The sequence below is a fragment of the Triticum aestivum genome, chromosome 3B (assembly GCF_018294505.1).
Source record: "Triticum aestivum cultivar Chinese Spring chromosome 3B, IWGSC CS RefSeq v2.1, whole genome shotgun sequence".
Classification (NCBI taxonomy): domain Eukaryota; kingdom Viridiplantae; phylum Streptophyta; class Magnoliopsida; order Poales; family Poaceae; genus Triticum; species Triticum aestivum.
Window position 1 is genome coordinate 6,330,864 of NC_057801.1, and position 6,858 is coordinate 6,337,721.

Genomic DNA, 6,858 nt, shown 5'->3' on the forward strand with positions numbered 1-6,858 from the left:
TGGCGCTCTCCACCTCAGACCTGGTGGCAGACAACCTGTCGGCATCCTCCGTTGGAGGAGCATCCGGCTCGCGCCTTGCGCTCGCCTCCCCCTCCAGACCAGGCGTTGGAGCCTGGCTGGCGGAGGCTTGGTTGGCACCCTCTCCGGACTCAGTCCGGCGAGCGCTCTTTCTCCTGGAAGAATCATGAGCATTAATATACCTCGCAGGAGTCTTTTCCTTAAAAGACAATGGTGCATCATACTTTTGCGGCGACGTTTCGATTCGCGCCGCACTCCTCTTCCGCCTGCTAGGCCGCACTGACCTCGTTTGCTTAGTCGCCACGGGCTCGGCTTCCCGCCGTAAAGGCACCTCCTGCGAAGCACCATTGGTACACGGTGGTCAGAAATAAGCATTAAAAAAGTAACGGTGTCAGGACTTTGGTCGTACTCACCTGGGAAGCCGGACATAAACCGGGACAGTTAGCCGTAATGGCGACTAAAGCATTGTCTATGCTGAGCTGGTGGAACACCCCGTCAATCAAATCCACCTTTATGTCCGGATCCTCTTCAGAGGCCGGATCAAGGGATCTTCCTGGATCCTCGGGTTGTGGAGTTGGGCTTTCTATGCCCTCCACATCCCGGCGTAGTTCCTGCGTCGAAATCATTAAGTAAGACACTTATCTTTGAAAGCACGGATCAGACATATAAGCGTCCGCTTACCCAGCTCCGAGGGTTATTCATGGAGAATCCATTCAGTGGATTCGTGCGGAGAAAGTCCTCCTTCTCCCCCTTGTACAAGCTGGACAGGATCTTCACCAGATCGGCAGCCGATCCCGGCCCCGTGTGGCCATGATGGGTGGCGTCATTATCCCCGTTGAAATCCCACATGGGGTGGCCCCTATATTGGAGCGGCTACACCCCTCGCATAATGCATGTGGCCATGACTCGAATCATGGTTAATCCGGAATAGGCTAGTAACCGTATCCGGCCCATCAGATAGTGGACGCTCCTGTCATCTTCCCGTTGAGGGCTCCGTGGGTGCCAACTCAGGCGTTTCTTCAGAGGAGCGTTGCTAAACTCCGGGAGACCGATCCGAACTGGATCCGGCAGTGGGGCGTCTTCCATATAGAACCACTCCAAAGGCCAGTCTTCGACGCCTTTTTCGGGGTTCCGGATAGGTATCCGGTCCTGGCGATGCGCCATATTTTGGCTCCGCCCACTTGATATATCGATCCCTCATGAGAACGGGGTACGAGGCAAAACAGCCTCTTCCACAGCGCAAAATGGGGCTCGATGCCCAAGAACAGCTCGCAAAGAGCTACAAAGCCCGCGATGTGCAAAATGGAGGCAGGCGTGAGGTGGTGAAGTTGGAGTCCATAGAACTCCAGGAGCCCCCAGAGAAACGGATGTATGGGAAATCTGAGTCCCCTTATTAAGTAGGGGACAAAGCATACCCGCTCTCCTTTGGAGGGATTGGGGACGCTCTCCGCCTGCTTCCCACCCTTGTAGGTGGCCAGTCCGGCTCGAACCGGAACCATAAAGGCTGGGGGAAGGTATCCCTCTGCTTGAAGCATCACTAAGTCGCTATGCGGGACTGAGCATCTCCTCCAATCTCCTGGCTGACGACTGGGAGCGCGAGAAGAGGAGCCACGTCAACTATCCATGATGGAATGGATTTCTTGTCAGATGCGCCTCGATGAGTACTTGCGGAAGGAGGATGGTGTGATTTGGATCTGGATCCTCGCCTCTCTTATAGGCAGCTTATTCGCGCAGCTAGGGGGTAAAATGTAAGAATACCCTAGCTTCTCGCATTCGTACAACACGTGGAAGAAGGCCATTATTGGACGTGGAAGCCAAGGAGCGCAACATTTATGAAGCAACTGGACACTATCCGGCAAACAAATGGAGCGTGAAGGAGAACCCGCCTTGCAAACGCCAAAGACAACATACGCGCCGGACTCGTCGTCATTGAAGCCTGGTTCGGGGGCTACTGAGGGAGTCCTGAACTAGGGGGTGTCCGGATAGCCGGACTATTATCATCGCCCGGACTCCAAGACTATGAAGATACAAGATTGAAGACTTCGTCCCGTGTCCGGATGGGACTTTCCTTGGCGTGGAGGGCAAGCTTGGCGATACGGATATGTAGATCTCCTACCATTGTAACCGACTCTGTGTAACCCTAGCCCTCTCCGGTGTCTATATAAACCGGATGGCTTTAGTCCGTAGGACGAACAACAATCATACCATAGGCTAGCTTCTAGGGTTTAGCCTCCTTGATCTCATGGTAGATCTACTCTTGTAACACACCTCATCAATATTAATCAAGCAGGACGTAGGGTTTTACCTCCATCAAGAGGGCCCGAACCTGGGTAAAACATCGTGTCCCTTGTCTCCTGTTACCATCCGCCTAGACGCACAGTTCGGGACCCCCTACCCGAGATCCGCCGGTTTTGACACCGACAGGAGGCATGAGTGCACCTCCGGCCGCCATGGGCGGAATGTCTTTCGATGTGCCTCCTCACACACATTCCCATGAAGATGCCGTTGAAGATCTTGCCAACACCATCGGAGCTTCACGTGATGCGGTGCGTGATGAGGAGAGGGAGGAAGATTCATCTTCGGAGGCGTAAGAATCGTCTTCGAAAGATGATAACGAAGATGAGGAAGAGGATTGATGTGTCTTTCATTTGTGTCTTGAACTTGATTTGCATTTTGAACTTGGTTGGATGAACTTGTGGGCATGATTTTGAACTTGTGGGCATGAACTTGTATTCATCAACTTGTTTGTGTAAAATTTTATATGTCATGTTCATTGCATTTTGAATGTTTCAAATTCATTTTGTGTCCAAAATGTCATATACGCAAAGCCCCGGCGAGTTGCGTGCGCTGCATTTTTTGCGCGCTGCTGGAGTGGCGCGCCCGCGCGCTGCATTTTAGCGCGGCTGTTGAAACCAGCGCTGGCGGCTGCGCTAAATCAACCGAAGCGCGCGCGGCAAACTAGGATTTTGCGCGCGGCACGAAGCACGGCTGTTGGACATGCTCTAAGGTGTATCCAGGGAAAAGCTGAATGATGGACGTTTAACTTGCGTAGAACAGAAGCCGGCTCGGCGAAACTAAACAATTACAGATCTTACATAAATGTAGATTTATCGGCGGGATCTAGTATAGACCTTCGAGACTAGAAGGGGAACAGTCTTTCATTACATGTGCTTTCGAAGATGATTTAGAAGCTTTACATGAGGGTCTCCTGCTTAGTGCGGATGTCCTGCACGCAGCGGCAGCTGCACACAGCGCATCGACGGCAGTGCTGCGTGAGGTGATCCATGCAAAATAATTTAGGCTTTCAGATTGGATCGCTGAACAGCGACACCGCTCGGGTCGCCCCCCGCTGGGGCGACTCGGGCTCCCCAACCCTAGCCGCCGCCGGGGCCTAGCCCATCCTCCTCCTCTCCTCCCGCCGCCGCCGGAGGACGCCGCCGGCTTGCGCCCGGAGGCCGATGGCGGTGGCGGGGGCTCTTCCTCCCTCCGGCGTCTTAGGGGTGGCGGGACCCCAACATGCGTGGAGGTGCAGCAGATCTAGAAGCGACGACGTTGGCTTCGACAGCGGCGGCGGTTGGCCCTACCTCGGGCCACGGGCGGCTGCTGCGGTGGCTGGCCTGGATCGGGCGGCGGCGCGATGCGGTCTTCGGCGGAATGTCATCTGGTTATAGATCGGTGGCGGCGTCGAGGGCCTGGTGGACTGCTTGGCGGCACCCATGGCAGAACTGTTTTGGCCGGTGTAGCCAGTGGCGGTGGTCATCTTCTTCGTCGGTGGTGGCCAGCTAGAAGCTTGGTAATCGGATCTTGAGATCCATCATCTAGTCGTGGCTGCGATTTGGGGAGACATGGTTGCCGGTGAAAACCGAGCTGACGGCAGGCGATGGCGGCATTCTACACCGTTACCTTGATGAAGGCATCATCGTGTAACTACTTCCGACCCACTCGTGCTGCTCCGGGGGAAACCCTAGGATCTGGTGTTCCAGATCGGATGATGGCGGCACTGCGGTGTCGTTTCTCTCTTGGGAGCATCATTTGTGGAGCAGCGCTGGAAGTCAGAGGCAAGAGGTGGAGCGGCTTCGTCTTGCACGGTGCTTCGGTGGAGATGTCAAGTCATGCCTGACCGACAGGTGCTACGCTTGGTCATGCCTGGTCGGCCGGTGCTACGCACGACAGAACCTCCAAGGACTTCAAGCTGTGTCGGCTGGTGATACTTGGCAGCATGACGCTGAGGTGTATCAGTGGCGACCGCGACGTGTTCAGCTGTTTGCGCGCAGGGAGGAGGTGCCGTTGGGCGCCGTGGTGGCGTCGACGATAGCTGGACCGAGCAAGGTTGATGCATCAATACAGTTCTGAAGATGGAGCGGTGGCAGTTGGCGGCGGCGTCCTCTGAGAGCACGCCGGACCAGTGTATACCCCAGACCCGACAAGTACCTGCATTTTTAAAAAAAATGCAAAATAATTTATCGAAGTGAGTAAAGCGAACATCCATCGCTCCATACCAGCAAATACATCGCCCACGTCGGTTTGGTGGGCTCTCCCGGGTACAGATTTGACATACATAGGGCCCGGTCCGTGCAAAGCATGCAGGGTGGTACGAGCAGGTCGGCGACCACAAACCCCTGGTCAACATTGGCGGCGGCGTGCGTGTGTCGTGCTCCGCATGCAGGGGACACCTCCTCCGGCGTGTATGACGACTTCGCTCTCATTGAACTTGCTTGGGACGTCGATGAAGTGTGCAACGTCGGCTCGAATGCTCCCGTTTAGTGATTTAGCGTCGTAGCAAGTTTGCTTATGTGCGTGTGCTGTTGGATGTTGGACTGTGATTTTGTTTTATCCGCAAATGTATTGAGCCCTGGTCTGGAATAAATTCTAGATAGATTTTCAAGCTACTTATGGATGGAAACATGCTAATCATCCACACATGTGTTTTTGTGCGTTGACTGAAAACTCTCTTGCACGGTGACGCGGTGCAGACCGATGCATGTGCGCCATGATGACCTTTTTCAGCATCTCTTCTGCTCCCTGCAACAGCTACAAGCAGCTACGCCGCATACTACGCAACCCCTATGGCCTATTGGACTTTTACGGGCCCCAGTACGTACTTGCGTGCAGATGCGCCTCCAAAAGCAAAGCAATGTGGGATCAGTTGCTGTGCGTGCTCTCGTCTGGACGTCTCACTTCCTACCGATTGTTTGTGCGTGGTCAACCAACGGCAGCTTATCACTGATGTGTTGCTGTGAGCATTTGAACTACTGCCGCTCCTGCACTCGTGTATCTTTTGAAAATGCATTTTAACCTTTTAAAGAAACATATGGTAGAAAATGGATTAATGATGCGTTGGTGTGGTTGGGCAGAGGTAGTAACCCTCCACAACCTCAAACTCCACAACTCCACAACCCCAAACCAGCGGCCGACATACGTTCGCCTCGACAGCTTCTACTTCTGGTCGCTAAAGCTGGCTGAAAGCCAATTTGCGTGACTGGCCCATTAGTGCTGCAGCCCATTTATGCCACTTGCCCACGAAGGGATGAGGTCACAAGGACACGAGGGGAGGAAACAGAGCGAACCGGTATCTTGCAATTCACTTGGCGGTGGCATTACACTGTAATATTTGACAACTCCAGCTTCCCTGTTTTGGTGGAGCGCCGATTTCCCAGCTCCTCGACTCCTCACATTTTGTACTGAGAAAATAGCCAGCTTCTTTCAGGAAACTCCAGGAGTTTGACCGTTCGGTTCAACTCTGGACGCGGAGTCGGAGGAGTCAGGAGTTGGAGAGCTCCCGAACACGCTAAGTAGCACGCTCGTCTGCACCGCATCGCAACGTGCAGTGATGCACTTCTCGTCTCCTATTGGCCCTACAATAGTGAAACATAGTTGTTGAGTCAGACTCAGCTCAGGCAGTGAAGGAGATTACATCCGGGAAGATGACTTCAATGCATGCAGGAAACATTGATGATATTCTGACGTTGTTGGTGATCAAGAGATTAAATGTGACAAGATTAGTTGGAATCAGAATGCGCTTTGTGACGCTTGGTACGTTATGTTGAAACTTCTGGTATGGCTGGGATCCTACCCACCACATGATCTTGTATCTCACTACTGGAATCCAGTTATTTGCCGTCTGCCAGTTCTTTGCCGTCAGCTGGATGACGGCAAAGAAGGTCTTTGCCGTCTGCTTACATAAAACGGACGGCAAAGAACTGGCTGATGGCAAAGAAGGTATTTGCCATCAACCAGTTCTTTAAAAAGGAGGTGGGCCCCACCAACGAGCAGCTACAAAAACAAAGATTCTTTGCCATCCGTTTACGGACGGCAAAGGGATTAACCTAACTAACGGCTGCCGACACCCTGCCCCGATCCCCGTCTCTCTCTCTCTCTCTGTCCGCGCGCCTCTCCTCGACGAGACCACCGCTGCCCCACCACCTGCCGCCGCCCTCTTGCCCCGTCGCCCCACCACCCACCGCCGCCCCCTCGCCCCTCGCCCCTCGCCCCGTCGCCCCACCACCCGCCGCTGCCGCCCCTAGCCCCTCGCCCCGTTGCCCCACCACTCGCCGCCCTGGCCCCGTCGCCCCACCTGCCGTCGCCGCCCCCTCGCCCGTCGCCCCATCGCCCGCCACGGCCGCCCCCTCCAGGGCCGCCGCCCCCAGCCGCCGCGGCCCCCTCCACCGGGTCATCGCCGCCCCGACCCGTCGAGGCCGCCCCCTCCACGGGCTGCCGCCCCCAGCCGCCGCGGCCCCCCTCCATCGGGTCGCCGCCGCCCGCACCCGCCGCCGCGGCCTCCCCCTCAACGGGCCGACACTCATAACTCGTTCTATCATCTCGACTGCGTAATCTTGTCCT